A 20,577-nucleotide genomic window follows, 5' to 3' on the forward strand; every position below is an offset into this window, starting at 1 on the left:
CAGGTGCAAAGCCTAAGTGTCATTCTTAGCTCCTTAAACCCTTTCTTTTTTTTTCTTTTTTCTTTTTTCAAAGCCAAAGAAACACAAAGTTTATTAAAGATTCACCATACTGGATTGACTCTTAAGGAGCCTAAGCATGTGTAACGCTTGTATTCACAAGCGGGCTAGATTGAATCTCAACTAGACAGAGTCTGAGCTGGATTGAATCTGAGTGCCTTCATGGAGGTGAGATGGAACTTAAATACAGAAAAAGACTGAGGGAAGAATCCAGGTGTTGGCCAGGTAGTCTGGGGTCCCAGGGATGGTCTTGATAGATCAAATGCAGGGAGGATCCTGATGGAAGTGGCTGGCATAACCAATGATGAGACTTCCAAATACTGTCCCAATACCAGCTCCAGAGCCAGCCACCTCCACAGTGGCAGCCCCAGCTCCAATAAACTTGGCTGCTGTGTCAATGCCCCTTGAGACAGCGTTAGTTAGGAATCCACATCGGGAGACAAGTGAGGTCAAGGGACCTGATGCTGCCAAAATGCTGAGGTTCTCATCTGTCCGAACCTCTGGCCATTTTAGTACCACTGCAGATAAAAGTCTACTCAGTAGCTGAGAGCTGCTCCTCACAAGGGCAGGGGCAGAGATGAGCTTGGTGCAGGCATACATTCTCAAGGGGTGAGGGGCAAAGCTGAAGAGCTGCCGGCAGAGCAGAGGAGACAGAGAGGGGGCTCCTTACACCCTTTCATCTCTTACATTTAATATTTTGTGAAGTCCTATTGATTTTATCTTGGTAACATCTTTTATATGTTCCCTCCTCTGACACTGCCAATATCCTGATGCAGGTCTCATCTCCCCATATCTAGACTATTGTGATAGCCTGCTGGTTGGTATGCTGCCACAAGTTTCTTCCCACTCCAGCCTCTGCTCCACTCAGTTGTCCAAGTGATCTTACTAAACTCCAGGACTGAACATATCACACAACCCTCCCCCACTCAACAAACTCTAATGACTTCCTTTCACCTATAGAATCAAATATAAAATACTTTGTATGTGTTAAAAACTCTTTACAACCTTCCTTACCTCTTCCTTACACCTCTCCTCCTCTCCTCACTGCACATTTTCTGTAATCCAGCAACATTGGCCTCCCTCTTTTTCTGCTGACAAGACACTTCCATCTCCCAGCTCTAGACATTTTCACTGGCTGTGTCCCATGCGTTGAATGCTCTCCTTCCTCACCTCTGCCTACTGGCTTCCTTCAAGAAGCAGGTAAAATTCTGCCTTCTACTGGAAGATTTTCTTGACTCTTCTGAATTCTAATCACTTCCTCTGCTGGAAATGTCCAGTTTATCCTGTATATGGTGTGTTTCTATATAGTTGTCTCTCCCATTGTCTCTCAGACTGTGAGCTCCTCTAGTGTTAGAAATGTATTTTACCTGTCATTGTATCGCCAGTACTTTTAGCACAGTACCTGGCATATTGTAAGTACTTAGTAAATGTTTATTGACGGACTCTCTGAACCATTTTCTTGTAAATAAAATGAGGAAATTACATTAGATGACCTCTGAGGTCTGCTTTTCAGTTCTAAATCTATGATCCTATGATTGTTAGTATCCATTCAGGTGGAAGGGGGAGTGGAGAGCATACTTGGAATACTTTTTTTTGTTTTAATTTGTTTTGGTTTTGTCTTTTAAATGAATATTTTATTTTTCTCCAAATTACATGTGAAAACAATTTGTCACATGTTTTTCAAAAATTTGAGTTCCAAATTCTCTCCCTCCCTCCTTCCTCTTTTCCCCCACCCCTGAGATTGTAAGCAATTTGATATAGGTTATACATGTGCAATCATGCAAAACATATTTCCATATTAGTCATGTTGTGGAAGAAAGCACAGACCAAAAAAAAAAAAAACCTCATGAAAAAAATAAAGTGAAAAAAAAATGCTTTGATCTGCATTCAGACTCCATCAGTTCTTTCTCTAGAAGTAGATTGCATTTTTCCTCATGAGTCCTTTGGAATTGTTGGAACACTTTTTGGCCTCTAAATTGACCTTTTGAATAGTGGATAAGAATGAACCAAAAGAGTAGTAGGGAGCATACTATGAAATTAAACACATAAGATCACTTCATGTTTCATCCAGTGGGCTCTATAAAGGACAAATAGAAAAAGCCAGAGATGCCAGTTACCTGAGGAAACTCACACATCCCTGTCCATAGAATAGCACTTACTTGTATGTTTATGTTGATCACAAGAGCCAGATGGATACACATTTGGATGGGAAAGATAAATGTAGCACTCCCATGAAGGACTCTTTGTAATCAATTAAGAGAAGTCATTCGACTATTACTTAGCTAAAAATTAGGACATTTGTATTTGCCTGTAACCCTACTGGGTACCAAAAGCATCAATGTTCATTATCAGTAAAGTTACAGTTTAAAAAAATCTTCCTGGAAAACTTTCACTCAGCTGTCAACTTAATCTTCTAAAAGTGCATATATGACCACGTTTATCTCTACCCTTTATTCAATAAACTGCAGTGTTTCCTTATCATCTCCAGACTTAAATATAAATTGATCTATTTCCTATAGATCTATAACCTGCCCTGCTCTGCACCTTTCCAATCCTCCAACACCTCATAACCTCTCTGTATTTTCCCTCCTCATTTGACACATTGAAAATCTTTCAGAATCCATTCTTACTGGGCTTCCTAAAGCTCCTCATCCAGATGAATTATGCTATTATTTTTCCCCTAGTTCCACAAAGCAATCCTTTGCTATTTGATTGGTATGGCATGAATGAGTATATTGATTCAGGAAGTATTATCAATTTTATGACCAATTAATATTTTCCCACTTAGAGTTATTTTTATTTCTTTGAAAAGAGTTTTCTAGCTATATTCATACCCTTTTTGTTTATACCTTGATAGGTAGAATCTCAAGAATTGTATATATTCTGTAGTTATTTTAAATGGAAGTTTTATTTATGCATTGTCCAACTTGGTTTATTTGTAATAAAAATATACTTAGGATTTATGAGAATTTATTTTGTATTCTGAAATTTTGCTCAGGTTACTGTTTCAATTACTTTTGTAGTTGGCCCTCTGAGATTCTCCAAGTAGATCATATCATGTACAAAAGCTGATAATGTTGTTTCCTCTAAGCTTATATGTATTCCCTCATTTCATTTTTCTTGCCTTATTGTTATAGCTAGCATCTCTCACACTATATCAAATAAGTAGTGATGATGAACATCTTTGCTTTACCCCTGATCTTATTGGAAAGGTCTCTAGTGTATCCCTATTACTACTCTAAGGCAGGCTCTTTATATAATAGAAAGATCCATTTATTCCTAATCTTGATTTTAACAGAAATTAGTGTTGTATTTTGTCAAAAGCTTTTTGGACACCTTTTACTATAAGCATATGCTTTTGTTCTTGTTATTAATATAGTTCATTATATTTATAGAGGGAGAGACAGGAGGTAGCATGTGCCAGGCAGGTCAAACCATATTACCACTCACTTTGATTATCATCTCCTCTCAGACTCTGATGGGTACAGACAGGGTCCTGAACTCATGTTGGGAATAATAATATTTCTAGCTCAGTACTCTCAAACGTCATCTGGCAAAGAGATTCTGGAGAAGATACAGCCAACCAATTGCCTCATAGCTACTCTTGGCTGTGGAAGATCCTATGTATAATAATACTATATTATTATATTATAAATAATAATGTCATAAATAATTATTATGTTATACATAATAATTTTATACATAATTTTATTATTGCAGCTCACATTTATATAGCATCTGCCAAGTGCCAGACATTGTGATAAACACTTTATAGTTCTTATTTCATTTGATCCTCCCAACAACCCTGGGATACAGGTGCTATTATTATCCTCGTCTTATGGATGAGGAAATGGAGGCAATCAGAGGTTATATGTTATATGTTCAGGGTCATAGCTAGTATCTGAGGCTGGATTTGAACTTAGGCATAATTGACTACAAGTCTGCAGCTTTATCCTTTACACCACCTAGCTGCCCCTTCCTGAACAAAAATCCTTTCTACAGCATTGCTGCAATTCATGTCTCTTTTGCTTCAACACCTCCAGGAAGGGAGTCCATTTCACTTTAAGATATCCCTTGCTGTTGTGACATTTTCCTTACTTAAGCTTAATGCTGTCATTTTGCAACTTTCACTGACTACTCCTAATTTTGCCTTTTGGGGTCAAGTAGAATCAATCTAGAACCTTTTTTCTGTGAAGCAATTGGGATTAAGTGACATGCCCAGGGTCACACAGCTAGTAAGTGTAAAGTGAGTGAGGTAGATTTGAACTCAGGTCCTCCTAATTCCAGGGTCAATGCTTTATCCACTGTGCCACCTAGCTAGCTGACCCTAAAGTCTCTTTTCTTGACAGCTCTTCTAATACCTGAAGACCATTATCGGATGCCCTCAAGTTGAAGATACTCAGTTCTTTCACACATGCTCATTTGGCAGGTTTTTCCATCCCCTCACTCTTCTCATTGCCCTTTTATGAACTTGCTCGGGTTTTATTATGATTTCCATAAAAAAATGGCACCTAGAGCTAAACCCAGTATTCAGAATATGATCAATTAACAAAAATTTAGCTACTAAGTGCCAGGCACTATGCTGCGCACCAAGGATATAAAAATAAGAGTGAAAGTCCCTGCCCTCATGAAGTTTCTAATTTAGCCAAAGGAGATAGCATATGCTTTTATGGATGCAAAAAAATAGGTGCTAGGTGATTTTGGAGGGAGTACTAGCAGCTAGGGCCATGGTGTGTTGGAAGTCAGATAAAACTACATTGAGAGCGTAAAGCTTGGGCTGAGTCTCAAAGGAAATCAGGAATTCTTAGAGATGGAAGGGAGAAGGGAATGCAAAGGCATGGAGCTGGGAGGTGGAGCACAACATATGAGGAACAGTAAGGAGGGAAGTTTTCTTGGACTAAAATGTGTATGAAGTTGAACAATGTATAATAAGATTGGAAAGTTAGGTCAGAGACAAGATTAAGTGCTAAGCAAAGGAGTTTATATTTGAATCTAGAGGTAATAAGGAGATTTGTGGTTGTTCAATCTGACTCTTCATGACTCCATTTGGGGTTTTCTAGCCACAGATACTAGAGTGGTTTGCCATTTCCTTCTCCAGCTTATTTGACAAATGAGGAAACTGAGGCAAACATAGTTTAGTGACTTGCCCAGGGTCACACAGATAGTAAATAGAATTTGAACTCAGGAAATTGAGTCTTCCTAATTCCAGACCCAGTGCTCTATCCACTGAGCCACCTAGCTCCCTAATAGGAAGGTACTGGAATTTAATGAATAGAGAAATGACATGGTCACACTTGTCCTTTTGGAAAATCACTTCAGCAGTTGTAAAGAGGATGGTTAAGAATAAGGAAAGACTTGTGACCAGGGTCTAAATTTTTATCATTCTTGCCATGGACATGACTTCTATAATTATAATCCAGACAATGACCAATATTGGTTCCAAAGATCAGAGAAAAAAAATATGCCTTCCTCTTCTTGGTAGAAAAATGGGGACTGTGAGTATCAAAGATTTTTATAAGTTGTCAGATGCAGTAGCTCTGTTGGTTAACATTCTTTATGACAATGGAAGTGTGGTGAAAATCAGGAAATAGTTATGGTGTAGAAGACAAAATAAATCAATAAAACACAAAAACAAATAAATGTGAGCTGGGATCTCATCCGTATTATGGATACTAGCATTGGAATGATGTCACTCTGCTTACTCAGATTGAGCTTGTCTACTAGCTCCACTTCCCTTGTTTCGTACTTCCATAATTTTGAACCAGGGTATAGAACCTGACCTACTAATTATCTAATAATGATAATAATTACCTAGTAATTTTTATTGTATTTGATTTAGTCAAACATTCTAAGCCAGAGGTGTCAAACGTGCTGCCCACTGGCTGCATGCAAACTATAACACTTGCAAGTGCAGTCTGAATCAGATTAAAATTTAATTGGGAAATAGTTGATAAGACAAATAAAATATAGATAATGTTCATTTGCAGTTTTCTAAGTCAATATGTGGTACCCAGGAATCCTTATGCACGATTTAGTGATCCCTCCATTCTATTTGAGTTTGACACCACTGTTTTAGGTTATCAAAACACTTTCAGATCTTGACTGTCATCTGGCCTACTAGTCAGTACAGAATACTAGCTATCCCTAAACTTGACTTGTCATTTTCTATCTCCATACAAGCTCTCCCCATCCCTGATTAGGAAAAAGGGCCTCCTTCCTCATCTCCTCCTCTCAGTATCCTTGTCTTTCTTCAAGACTCTGCTCAAATGTGCTATGGGAAAAAGATCTGCTGTTTATTTTGGGTACAAGTTGGTAAAACTATTTCATCTGTAGTTACAAGCCATGGCATGTAAAAGCATTGATTGTCCTTAGAGCGGGGAAGTCTTTGTGGACCAACTGGATTTCTGAAGATGTCATGTCCCATAAATATTTATTTATATTATAAAAAAAGCATACAGTCATGCTGGGTTTACAAATAACCATCCACTGGCCTTGGTGACAGTTTGCTATGTTCCAGGTGAAAGAACAGAGACTCAAATCTGCTAGTCCAATGGAGTTCGAGATTAGGCAGATCTTGTTTTATCTTTTGGCTATCTTTACACAAGAAGTAAGGCAAAGGAAAAAAGTAGACGATGTACATGACTACTCAATTTACACTGAAATTAAGACTCATTTTAAGAGAAAGTACAAGACTCTCTGTCTTTCTGCCATCACAGGTGCCACCTTCTTTACAAAACTTCCCCCAGTTCCCTTGTCCCAGAGCTCTGAACTTGGGATCAGGAAGACCTGAGTTCAAATCCTGCCTCAGACACTTACTAATGACTCTGGGTAGGTCACTAAATCTCATTTAGTCTTGATTTTCAGCACCTATACAAAGGGGTTAATAACTGTAGCTATTTCATTGGATTGCTGTGAGGATCAAATGAAATAATATATTTAAAGCACTTTGTCAACTTTAAAGTGATATATAAGTGGCACTTATTATTTCACCTGCATTTTACTTCACATTATACAAGTGGAGTATAAGCCCTCGGAGGAGGGAGGCAGTTTGATTTTATCCTTGCCCAGAACCAAGCACAGGGCTTTTTATACAGTATGTAATTGTTAAATATTGTAGAATTGAATCAACTCTATCATGGAAGGCATCCCTATCAGCTTCCTGTCATCTGCACATTTAACAAGCATGCCTTCTATGACATGATTGAAATTAGTGAACAGCACAGGACTAAGAACAAATCTTTTAGTCATTCCAAAAGAAACCTTTGTGTTCATCGACTTAAAACTAATTGGAAGAGATACTAGAGATTATCTTTCCCAGTCTACTCATTTTATAGATGAAAAAGAAGCTGAGTTCCAGAGAACCTAATAGGGCAGCTCAAGGTCACATGAGCAGCAAGTTCTTAGGGGCCAGCATCTGACTCAGGTCCTCTGACTCCAAATTCAACGTTCTTTCCAAAGTTGACATTGACTCCATTGTAATGATTAATCTTTAGACGCAGTTCTTAATGGCCTCACTGTACTAGCATATAGATCCACCTCTCCATTTTAATCTTCAGAGATGTCATGGGAGATTTTGCCAAACGTTTTGATAAAATCTTATTACAATGTATCTATAGGATATCCACAATCTTTTGGGCAACCTAGTCTAAACAAAGAAAAAAAAAAGATAGAAATAAAGGAAGGAAGCAAGCAAGGAAGGAAGGAAGGAAGAAAGGAAGGAAGTAAGAAAGAGAAAGAAAAAGAAAGAAAAGAGCTACCTAGATGAATATTGGTGACTGTGCCTATGGGAAATCACTTCAAACCTGGATCTCAGAAACTCACAGCTCGGAAGTCCCCTGGGACCCCTTCCTCTGATTGGGAAGCAGAGAGCTTCTTACTCCAAGAACCTTCATTTCTTACTAGGCTTCACTCCAGAATATTTCAGTCCCTTTTATATGTTATCTTCCCCATTAAAATGTAATCTCTTTGAGGGTAGGGATTGCCTCTTTTTTTTTTTGGTGGTTGTTGTTCACTTCCTGACCCTATTTGTGTTTTTCTTGGCAGAGGCCCTGGAGTAGTTTGTCATTTCCTTCTCCAACTTGTTTTACAAATGAGGAAACTAGGCAAACAGTAAAGTGACTTGCCCAGGGTCACACAGCTGAGGCTGGATTTGAATTCCGTTCTTCCAGATTCCAGCCCTGACACTTTGTCTACTGTGCCATCTACCTGCTCTTTGTCTTTAGAAATTGTTAAAAAGCTCCTGGCAGTCAACCAATCAGTGTTTATTAAATGCCTACTATGTGCCATTGTTCAGTTATTTTCAGTCACATTTGACTCTTTGTAGCCCCATTTGGGTTTATTTGGCAAAGATACTGGAGTAGTTTGTCATTTTCTTCTATAGCACACAGGAGGAACTGAGTACATATTTGACGTAACTTAACTTTGAAATATAATTCAAAGGGAAAAAATTCTTCACAGTGCCAGACCATTGGAAAAATATGAAACTCTTCTGGTTAAGATTTCCAGCGATGGGATTTGTAAGAAGCAAGTTTTTTAAATTTACTAGCCAGTTTTTAATGACCATGTCATGAGATAATTTGTACTCAACTGACTATACAAGCTAGACAAAACAATGAATCAGCCGTACTGTTGAACAACTGAAAATAAAGCCATAAAATAAAGAATTTCAGAACTGAGAAGGCTCTTGATAGGGTAGCTTCACACAACCCAACACATCCTTGCTATAATATTTACTCTTTCTGATTCCCAGAAACATTCAATGACTTGCCAAAGGTCTCTTAGGTAAAAAATGGCAGAACTTGGATTTGTATGCAGACCTTCCAGCACCAAAGCCAGTACCCTTTCTACTCTAGCACACTGTTTTCCCTTAGCAGTGCTGACTAAGCTTTGTTTGACCCAGACTGCTATACTGGTTATGTCACAGTCCCTTTGTTGTGGTCATGCCAGGTTTTCCATAGTTCTAGCCCTGCATGATTACCTGATAAATATGGGTGTGCTGTCGCAGAGTCAGAGATGTCAAGTTTTAAAGGACTGCCTCTATGGCCCTTTAGGACATCAAGTCCTTTAGTACAAAGCTACTTCTCTAGACCACCTCTTTAATGAGTAGAAAATATAGTGGAGCCCCTGTGGTGTTCATGCTAAATATGAATTCTTTTATGTGGCTCCGTTAAAACTGAAGCTCAGAAACTTAAAGTCCAGAGAGTGAAAAAGCTGCTTTCTGACCTCTCATTATTTCTGTTACTGGATTGTAAAACTATGAATATACAAGACACATGACCTTGGTTAGAGGATTTTTTTCTTAACCAGGACACAAAGGTGGTTTCTCTATTAAGTGAACATTTTTATGTACTTTTTTAGAGCACTATTATTTGACACAGAACACTATATTACATGTACAACAGCCTGTTATATATTTTTTCCAAAATTTAACATTAGCTTCGGTAAGTGCCAATGCAATACCCACAGCAGCCACTATGGATATACAGACCTATTTCCAGGGTAAATTCACAAAATATAAGCTCTCTTCCTCAAAGATGAAACCAAAATATTTATTCAGATGTCAGGAAGCCAGTTCCACCATGGTAACAAAGAAGTTTGTACACATTACTAATAAAGGGAGCACCACCATCCCTAAGCCTTTCTTCTGTCAGGCCTCCACACAAAAAAGCTCTCTTAGGCAAAATGCCCCTCTCTCACCCAGGGTAGCTGCTCTGCTCTGCTCTGCCTGCTGCCTCTCTCTCAGCTCCACCTCACTCTCTCTTCCTGCTCCACCTGTTCAGCAAGCTGCTCCCACCATCAGCTCCATGTGACTCAGGCTGTGGGCTGAGCCAGAGCTCAAAGCAGGTCACATGGGTCTAGTAAGGGGCAGGGAAGATCTTCAAATTCCCTGAACATTACAGCTTCTTAGAGATATAAGATTTTCTCCTATGGATTGTATGATATATTTTTGTATTATTTAATGAAAATTGTAGAATGCCATAGAATCATAGGATGAAAAGGGATCTAGAGATCATCTATTCCATCCCCTTCCTTTTTTTTTTTTTTATTAAACTTTTAACATTTATTTTCACAAAATTTTGGGTTACAAATTTTCTCCCCTTTTATCCCCTCCCCCCCCAGACCCAAGCATTCTAATTGCCCCTGTGATCAATCTTCTCTCTCTTCTATCATCCCTCTCTGCCCTTGTCTCCGTCTTCTCTTTTGTCCTGTAGGGCCGGATAGCTTTCTTGACCCCTTAACCTGTATTTCTTGTTACCCAGTGGTAAGAACATTACATTTGGTCCTAACACTTTGAGTTCCAACCTCCTTAGCTCCCTCCCTCTCCACCCCTTCCCCTTGAAAAACAGGCAATTCAATATAAGCCATATCTGTTTAGTTTTGCAAATGATTTCCATACTAGTTGTGTTGTATAGGACTAACTATATTTCCCTCCATCCTGTCCTGTCCCCCATTACTTCTATTTTCTTATGGTCCTTTCCCTCCCCATGAGTGTCGACCTCGTATTGCATTCTCCTCCCCATGCCCTCCCCTCTATCCTCCCCCCCATCCTGCTTGTGCCCCTGTCCCCCACTCTCCTGTATTATGAGATAGGTTTTCCTATCAGAATGAGTGTGCATTATATTCTTTCCTTTAGTGGAATGTGATGAGAGTAGATCTCATGTTTTTCTCTTGTCTCCCCTCTTTATCCCACCACTAATAAGTCTTTTGCTTGCCTCTTTTATGAGAGATAATTTGCCCCATATAACTTCTCCCTTTCTCCTCCCAATATTTCTCTCTCACTGCTTGATTTCATTTTTTTTTTTTAGTATATGATCCCATCCTCTTCAATTCACTCTGTGCACTCTGTCTCTATGTATGTGTGCGTGTGTGCATATGTGTGTGTGTGTACTCCCACCCAGTGCTCAGATACTGAAATGTTTCAAGAGTTATAAATATTGTCTTTCCATGTAGGAATGTAAACAGTTCAACTTTAGTAAGTCCCTTATGATTTCTCTTTGCTGTTCGCCTTTTCATGGTTCTCTTCATTCTTGTGTTAGAAAGTCAAATTTTCTTTCCAGCTCTGGTCTTTTCATCAGGAAATTTGAAAGTCTTCTATTTCATTGAAAGACCATTTTTTCTCCTGAAGTATTATACTCAGTTTTGCTGGGTAGGTGATTCTTGGCTTCAGTCCTAGTTCCTTTGACTTCTGGAATATCCTATTCCATTCCCTTCTATCCCTCAATGTAGAAGGTGCCAGGTCTTGTACTATCCTGATTGTATTTCCACAATACTTGAATTGTTTCCTTCTAGCTGCTTGCAATATTTTCTCCTTCACCTGGGAATTCTGGAATTTGGCCACAATGCTCCTAGGAGTTTCTCTTTTTGGATCTCTTTCATGCGGTGTTCTGCGGATTCCTTGAATATTTATTTTGCCTTCTGGTTCTAGAATCTCAGGGCAGATTTCCTTGATAATTTCGTGGAGGATGATGTCTAGGCTCTTCTTTTGATCATGGTTTTCAGGTAGTCCCAGAATTTTTACATTGTCTCTCCTGATTCTATTTTCCAGGTCAGTTGTTTTTCCAATAAGATATTTCACATTATCTTCCATTTTTCGAATCTGCGCGGTATGTTCTGAAATATCTGTCTTTCTCGAAAAGTCCAAAGCGTCCATCTGTACCATTCCAGATTTGAGAGATCTATTTTCTTCAGTAAGCTTTTGAATCTCCTTTTCCATTTGGTTAATTCTGCTTTTGAAAGCATTCTTCTCCTCATTGGCCCCTTGCACCTCCCTTGCCAGCTGAGTTAGGCTAGTTCTCAAGGTGCCAATTTCTTCAAGATTTTTTTGGTTCTCCTTTAGCAGGGAGCTGATCTGTTTTTCATGCTTCTCCCTTATCCCTCTCATTTCCCTTCCCAGTCTTTCCTCCACCTCTCTAACTTGATTTTCAAAATTCCTCTTGAGCTCTTGCATGGCCCGAGCCCATTGGGTGGGCTGGGACACAGAATCCTCGATTTCTGTGTCTTTGCCTGATGGCAAGCATTGTTCCTCCCCATCAGAAAGGAAGGGAGGAAGTGTCTTTTCTCCGGTAAAGTACCCTTCAATAGTTTTATTTCTTTTCCCTTTTCTTGGCATTTTCTCCACCTAGTGGCCTGACCTCTGAATGTTCTCCTCACACCCACCTCGCCTCCTGGTCCTCCCAGCCAGCATTTGGGGACTGAGATTCAAATGCTGCTTCCCGCCTTAGGATTTTTGGCGGGGGCAGGGCTGCTATTCAGTGTGAGAATTAAGTTCAGGTGCTGAGGTCAGGGGCAGGGCCGCCTCTCTGGCTCAGTTCCCTCAGGGGGTTTATGCACAGACCTTCCACAATGGATCCAGGCTCCCGCTCGCTTTGGGAGCCCCCGTCTGCAGCCGCCTCTCAGCCCCCACCTCCCGGGGTGGGGGGGCCCGAGCCATGGGGGCACCTCACTCCCCTCTCAACCCGCCAAAGAGACTCTCTCACCTACCCCTGTCAGTCACCTGTTGGTGGGGGGCCCGTGCAGCTGCTGAAGATCCCGCCTCCGGATCCCTCTCAGAACTTTGTCTCTTGGAGCCGCCGTCGCCGCCGCAGGTCTGGGCTGGGCACCGTGTCTGCAGCGCGACGGACCTTTTGTGAGAGGTTTGCAGGTCCCTCTGTGGGTGGGGGGACCCGCGTGGCCGCTGGAGATTCCGTCCCGTAGCCCTCTCGGATCTTTTTCTCACGGTGTTGCTGCCACGGCAGGGCTGCTCTCTGCTCCCCGTCCCAGCGCCCAGTCCCCGGCGCGAAGGTCCCCCGCGAGAGGTTTGCAGGTCTCTCCGGAACAGAAATCTCCCTCGCTCCAATATTCCGTGGTTTCTGGGTGCAGAATTCGCCCTGGGTTAGTCCCCTCTGTCGTTCTGTGGTTTGTGGGTCCGGAGCTATGTGTATGTGCGTCTTTCTACTTCGCCATCTTGGCTCCGCCAGCCCCTTCCTTTTTTAGATAAGAAAATTGAGGTCCAGGTTACTCAGAGGCTTGCCCAACTTCACCCAACTAGAGTGAAGTCCAGTAACAGACTTCTTCATCTAATAGCATGATATATCAGTAGTGGTTGATGTTGTCATTCAGTCCTTTTCAGTTATATCTGAATCTCCATGACCACATTTGGGGTTTTCTTGGTGGGGATACTAGAATCACTTGCCATTTCCTTCTCCAACTCATTTGACAGAAGAGAAAACAGGGGCAAACAGGGTTAAGGGACTTGCCCAGGGTAACACAGCCAGTAAGTGTCTGAGGCCAGATTTGGAGTCAGAAAGATGAGTCTTTCCTGATTTCAGGCCACGTGGATTCTGTCAATAGTGTTATACTTATGAAAACTTTATAGATTGCTAAGGAAACTGAGGACAGGGTCCAGTTCTTATTTTTTAGCTCTTGATAGCACCTTTCAGGGCTTTGAACACAGGAAATGCTTTATACATGGTTGCTGAATGAATGAATTACATCAATAGTTCTTTCTTCATTGCTTTTTTTTATTTGCTAAAACAAAAGTGTATATATAGCTCTACATATATGCAGGAATATGGATGAAACTTGTGATTTCATCAGTATAGGCTACAGGAATTAGGAACCTGCTATGGCTGTGAGGCAACATGTGGCCTCCAAGGTCCTCAAGTGTGGCTCTTTGACAACATCCAAAATTCACAGAACTTGTCAAAGAATTGTCCTTGAAGACCTACAGGGCCACATGTAGCATTGAGGCTGCAGGTTCTCCACCCCTGGTATAGGGAATTCCCAGATTAGGAAACTTATATTGTCAATGCAGGTCATTACCTTCTCTGCCACTTTCATCTGAAAGAAGCTACAGTATTGAAAAGTCAAGTGTCTTCTCAAAGGTCACACATTCATTGTGTTTCAAAGGCATGTTTTGAATCTGGGTCTTCCTGGCTTTGAAACCTGCTCTCTATCCATTCCCTCACATTTGCCTGGAAGTCAGCGATGTTTTGTCATGAAGATAGGCATCCAGTATAAGGTTTGCCAATTCTAGGGAACTGACTTATTAAGTTTCAAGACAATGTGGGTATTGCAAGGTGCTACCTAGCTTTGGGGGATATAGCATAAAGTTAATGAGCAGAAGAAAAGTGTCCCATGTGTTTATCCCCAGACTCATACTCAGTAAGAGTTATTATGAGCCTGGTTAGAGGTACACAGCCTGGGGTAGGGAAGAGGTAGAAGGAATTTACATGTTCTCAGTTAGCTGGGAGTGAGGCCTGGGGACCTAATAGAGTAACGACATTTTCTCCAAGGGAGAAGTCTCCCTTTGTGTGTCAGATGACATCTTTAGCAGATGGTAGCAGCAACTTAACAGAGGAGCAGATAATGTCATTTTGGGATGGAGAGAGGAGTGACAAGTGTGAAGGTGATATAAAATGGTAGTTCATGGAGGATAGCAGGGGAGGCAGAGTAGTGTGCAAGCTATAGAATGTTGTAGCAATGACCTTGGGAGACAAGTGAAGGAGTTAATAAGCAGCACCATACAGCCAGCTGCCAGGAGGAGTTGGACAAGGTGTTCCAACTGAGATACAAAAGCTTGAATCACTTAGAAGCATGAATTCTCTTCCTTTTTCTATGGATGCAGGAGTCTATGGATGAGCAGCTAGGTAATGCAGTGGATAGAGCACTGGGCCTGGAGTCAGGAAGATCTGAGTTTCAGTTCAACCTCAGACACTTGCTAACTCTGTGATTTGGGGCACATCACTTCACCCTATGATCTGAGCTCCCTATCTGTCCAATAAGCTGTAGAAGGAAATGGCAAACCACTCTAGTATCTTTGTCAAGAAAACCCCAAGTGGGGTCACAAAGAGTCAGATAGAGTTGAATGACTGAACAACAACAAGGGGTCTATGGAGATTGTATTCCTTTCTGTGTGACTGAATTGAGAACGAGTCTACTCTGTGATTTTTCCCTGTTATTTACTTTGCTGTTCTATCCTAATTACAAATTTTGTTATTTTATCCATTGTTTCTGTCTAGTCTCTTGGCAGAGAATATACAATATATGGGACTGAGTACTATTTATATATTTATTACTAACCCAAACACATCACACTGAATCTGTGTTAGTAAAGGGTTCCAAAGTCAGATGGGACCTATGTTACATTTGGAACATAAAAGACCATCTGGAATACTTATATTTATGAATTTATGGATTGTGCTATATTAAGTTGAAGCTGTCTACATTAGTTGTGTACATTGGAGGATATGTTTTATATGTGCATGTGTATGCATGTGTGTACATATGTGTAGGTGTGTGTATGCGTGTGTATGCACATATACCTCTGTGTCTGGGTTGGGGAGCAGTGAGTCTATACTGATGGTTAAGAAATTAAATATTTTACTCAGGATCACAAATCCAGTATGCTTCAGAAGCAGAACGTTCTTCCTGCTTTCAAGGCGAGTTCTTCCTCTTTTGAGCACAAGCTTTTTAGTAATTACATGGCCACTTGGACATAATTGCTCATTGGTTCCTTGAATCACAGATTGTTTGTAGATTATTTGAGGTAACCTCGAAAAAATATTACAATGCTTAAGTTACAATCTAGTAGCATTGAGGATCTTTTTCTCCTTTTTTAAAGTCTAGGTTGTAATTTAGCGATCGTTTTCTTTCTAAAGGTTGAATTCTGCTACTCAACAAGCATTTATCAACTGGCTATTATGTGCCAGGCATTGTTCTAAACATTGGCTCCTGTCTTGGACTATTAATTTTTTTTGAAGGGGGAGAAAGGATTCTTATTGATTGAAACGATGAGGATGTTGGAAAGACTTCTATACTATGCTGTGTATGCTTCTTGAAAGTGATGTAATGATCATACTGTGAGTTACCTAAAACTAAGGGTATCCCTGATCGCCAAAGTAAGTATTATAGAGGGGATTATTGGGAAATTTATTATACCCTTCCCTATATCTTTCTTTTCTTTGATGTGTGCACTTTTATTTAAACTGATCTTAAGTCAGTGTAGAGGTAAAACTCCTCCCCTCCCCCAGGTACTGGCACCAGTCTCATAAAACTCACAGGGAGACTAAAGTCTTCATTCACATCTATGTTGGAGGCAGGGAGGGAATTTACGGGGCCATTCAATGTGGCTGACAATTTTTAGAAAAGGAACTTTTTTTTAAAGAATTACATTAATTTACACGTAAAGTAATACTAATACCTTTCCCCCTCCCACCCCCACCCCCCTATCTGGATTTGTTACTTAGCTCCTTTGCTCTGGCAGAGGACAGCCTTCATGGAGGCTCATAATTGTAACAAGGCATCATTATATAATATTTGAAATGACTATTAAAAAAAACAAACAAATGTACAGAGTTCTGAAGACGCACTGTAGAAGTTTGGAGATGTTTGCCTCCAGCATACTCAGATTGCTCATCACCTTCACTGTTCCACTTTTTAAATCCTGAGTCAAGCACCAAAAAACCAAAACAAAACCAAAAAACAAAGAAACAAAGCCATGTCAATCTCATCTTTTATTTTGAGCAATTGTCATGTCACACCCTTTTGACAAAACAAAAAAACAATCAAAAAAACACAAACAGTCCATTTGGAAGCATTTGTGGTGGACAATGGAGGGCCCAGATTCATCATACTCCTGCTTGCTGATCTATATCTGCTGGAAGGTGGAAAGAGACTCCAGGATGGAGTCTCCAGTCCAGACAGAGCATTTGTGTTCAGGTCGGGCAATGATCTTGATTTTCATTGTGCTGGAAGCTAGGGCTGTAATCTCCTTCTGCATCCTGTCATCAATTCCTGGGTGCATACATGGTGGTACCACCAGACAATACATTTTTGGCATACAAATCCTTACGGATGTCAACATCACACTTCATGAATGAGTTGAAGGTAGTTTAGTGGATTCCACAGGATTCTATACCTAAGAAGATGGCTGGAAGAGAGCTTCTGGGCACCAGAAACTCTCTTTGCCAATGGTGATAACCTGACCATCAGGGAGCTCACAACTCTTTTCCAGAGAGGAGCTAGATGCAGCAGTAGCCATCTCAGCTTCTCCTTGATGTCACTCACAATTTCCCCTTCAGCTGTAGTAGTGAAACTGTACCCTCTGTCAGGATCTTCATGAGGTAGTCCCTCATATCACGGCCAGCCAGATCCAGATGGAGGATAGCATGAAGAAGGACATAACCTTCACAGTGTAGGTCACACCATCACCAGAGTTCATCACAATACCAATGGTACAGCCAGAGGCTTATAGGGACAGCACAGCCTGGATGGTTGTACATGGCTGGGGTATTGAAAGTCTCAAATATAACCTGAGTCATCTTTTCTCTGTTGGCTTTGGGGTTCAGAGGGGCTTCTATGAGCAGAACAGGGTGCTCTTCAGGGGCCACATGGAGCTCATTGTAGAAAGTGTGATGCCAGATCTTCTCCATGCCATCCCAGTTGGTGACAATACCATGTTAAATGGGGCACTTCAGGGTCAGAATACCTCTCCTGCTCTGGACCTTATCCCTTACATAGCTGTCTTTCTGGCCCATATCCACCATCACACCCTGATGTCTGGGGCACCCAACAATGGAGGGGAAGACGGCCCGAGGGGCATCGTCTCCAGCAAAGCCAGCTTTGCACGTGCCAGAGCCATGGTCAACAAGAGAGCAGCAACATCATCACCCATGGCGAACTTTGAAGTGGAAAGTTTAAACCCTTAAGAGAGAGAGGAGGTGGTGCTGTACCTGGAGGCAAGGGGGAGGCGAGTGCACGCTGGGTGGAAGAGCTCACAGCTCTTTCCCTATATGTTTTAAGAAGATCATTTATATTATTTCATGTTTTTATTATTTTAATTAAGTTCTTCCTTTAGTTGTTAGGTTTGTTTTGAGATTATTTTAGTTCTGGAGCGGCCCCTAGAAAACTGTTGGGACCTTGCCACCAAGGGATGTGTTAGAAACTTGCATGCCTGACCTTATAGGGTATGTGGCCATAAACAGAATCTCTTTCTCTATCACCTTTTACCCTTTGCCCATCTCTGCACTACACTTTGAATATAAGGTGGTGGGCCCCACTGGTTCTTCAAAGGAGTAGGTAGGACATTTAGATATATGGTCACTAAGCTATAAAAGGTATAAGAGCTTGGGTAGTGGAATGGGGTCAAAGATTATTTCTGAACTACAACTACTTGTAAGTTATAGCCCTGATTTTCTTGGCTGAGTAACTATGGAAGGGAATAGTATTGCACATCCTTTTGACTTTGAAGTATGTGGGTTTTTTTTTTATTGTCTATTTAGTAAAGTTGATTGAAATTGGATTTTGTAGTTCACGAGTTCTTATTAGTTCTTAAAGTTTGCTCTCAAATGGTTGGACTAGCCTAATTGAGACTTAGCCTAAAATTTTAGCCAACCTGTACTATCAAAAGGAAGTTAATAGGTAAAACTACAGTGTTTTTATTTGGGGCAAGGGGAAGAGAAGAGATCCTTGTTCATCAGGAGAAGAAAACTTTGATTACTGACTGGAAAACACCATTGAGGTTAGGCATAAGTGTTAGGGTATATAGTTAGAACAACGTAATACTAATGCATAGTGAGGTTGGATTGAGTGGATTGTTCTTGTCAGAACACTCAAGAGTTTAAAGATGGCAGATGGCCAGTTTCATGGCATTGAAAATACACATGGTAGTTACGTGAGATTCCTGGATAGGATCCTTCAGTAGGAGGGAGAAAAGGCCTCAAGTCTGTACTAAGTTTGGAGGGCTTATTTCATAAAATGACTATCAAAAAACAGTACTACTTTTAAAGAAGGTAGACCACATTAAATTCACCCAAGTGATAAGGCATCTGGTACATGATCAAATGATGTGGGTACAATTAATGAGGAGTATGAGTATGTGTTTATGTAATATAATGCATCTCAATTACATGAGTTATTAGAGATATGGAGATGACAGCAAATAACAGAGAGAATAAGCAAAATCAGTAAAAGGTAGCTTCATGTGGCATCAAGATGTCACCTCAGTTATGAGCCTCCAGTTAAAGGGAGGACACAGAGAAATTTAACTCTGGAGACTCTGAAATGCCTGAGGAAAGGGAGGATTTTCTGGGAAAGAAGCTTTAGTATAAGAGCCAGTGTGTTCTCATTGTATGAGTGGAATGTAGGGTGTGTCCAGTGAGCAAAGCACACAAAAAGTCTCAATGACTTCTAACCTTTTCAAGAGTTTTCTTGGGAATTTGCCTTCTCAGAGATAGGGAAATTCAGAAATCCTGAAAAAATCTGTTATTCAGTTCTTTCAGTTATGTCTGACACTTTGTGACTCCATTTGTGGCTGTCTTGGCAAAGATTGGAGTGGTATGCCATTTCCCTCTCCAGCTCATTTTGTAGATGAAGAATTGAGGTAAACAGGATTAAGTAACTTGCCCAAGGTCACACAGCAGTGAGTATCTGAGGCCAGATTTGAACTCAGGAATAGGAGTCTTCTTGATTTTAGGCCACACACTCTATCCACTGTGCCACCTAGCTGCCTGTTAGTCAATGACATAGCTACAGAGTTATATGTTTTAGCCATAGGGGTGATATGGAAGGGGTCTGAAAAGATTGGGGTGTGTGGGGATGATCAGACTTTGAATAAAAGAAGTAAGGAAGAGCAGTACAGCATACTCAAAGCTATAGAACCCTAGGCTGTCTTATGGGTATCTAAGGGCTTCCAGTGCTTGACTTAAGCAGTAGCTGCTATCATATAGCCATGGAGAAATTAAGGATAATGTACCCTTCTGTCCAGTGGGATTCTGCCAATTCAAGGTACATGCTTAAAGGGATTTCTGCATCTCCAACTACTCTTCAGCAGGTCATAGAAAAGTGGTTGGTAAAATTAACTACTTAATAATGCTGTCATTATCTATCTATCTATCTATCTATCTATCTATCTATCATCTATGTATAGATGTTGATAGAGAGATTTTATAGATATATAATATACATGTACATTTATAATCTATATAGATGATTTTATTATATTTAAAATCTGTGGAAGAGCATGAGGGAAGGATACTGAGGATATTAATTGGGAGCTTTTGGTCTAAAGGTGTTAATGACCAAATGCCATTTCTTCAGAACCCAACCTAAGTATTTGAGTCAGTATAGTACAGTGGACAGAGTACTGGCTCTGGAGTCAGAGAATCCAGTTTTATTCCCACCTCTGATACACATAACCACTGTGATCTTGGCAAGTCACTTTACCCCCGGGGCTTCAGTTTCTTCATCTTTAAAATGAAGGGATTGACCTAGATCATTTCTGAGATCCTTCTGAGGGCAGTGATCCTATTTCAGTGGAGAGTGAGAATGAATATTGACACCAAGAAGATGTGTGTGTTCCTTACTTGGTCAGGACAGAGTAATACCCATAGCTCTTTGCTTTTGCCCTGAAATAACTGAGTCCAATTTATGAGCTTCAGAATGAACTGTGTTTGTTGGGTTCATCCTTCAGTGTCAAAGGGCAGGTCACCAGCCTCACTTCTCCTCCAGAGCCATCTGAATTCAATTCAATCCAGATATTCA

At 40.6% G+C, this 20,577-nt stretch overlaps 1 pseudogene; it reads right to left on the reverse strand.

Annotated features, from left to right (window-relative positions):
• Positions 1–315: 315 nt before the first annotated feature.
• Positions 316–722, reverse strand: LOC140502387 (ATP synthase F(0) complex subunit C2, mitochondrial pseudogene; annotated as a pseudogene).
• Positions 723–20,577: the final 19,855 nt, after the last annotated feature.

The sequence above is a fragment of the Notamacropus eugenii genome, chromosome 4, assembly GCF_028372415.1.
Source record: "Notamacropus eugenii isolate mMacEug1 chromosome 4, mMacEug1.pri_v2, whole genome shotgun sequence".
Lineage (NCBI taxonomy): Eukaryota > Metazoa > Chordata > Mammalia > Diprotodontia > Macropodidae > Notamacropus > Notamacropus eugenii.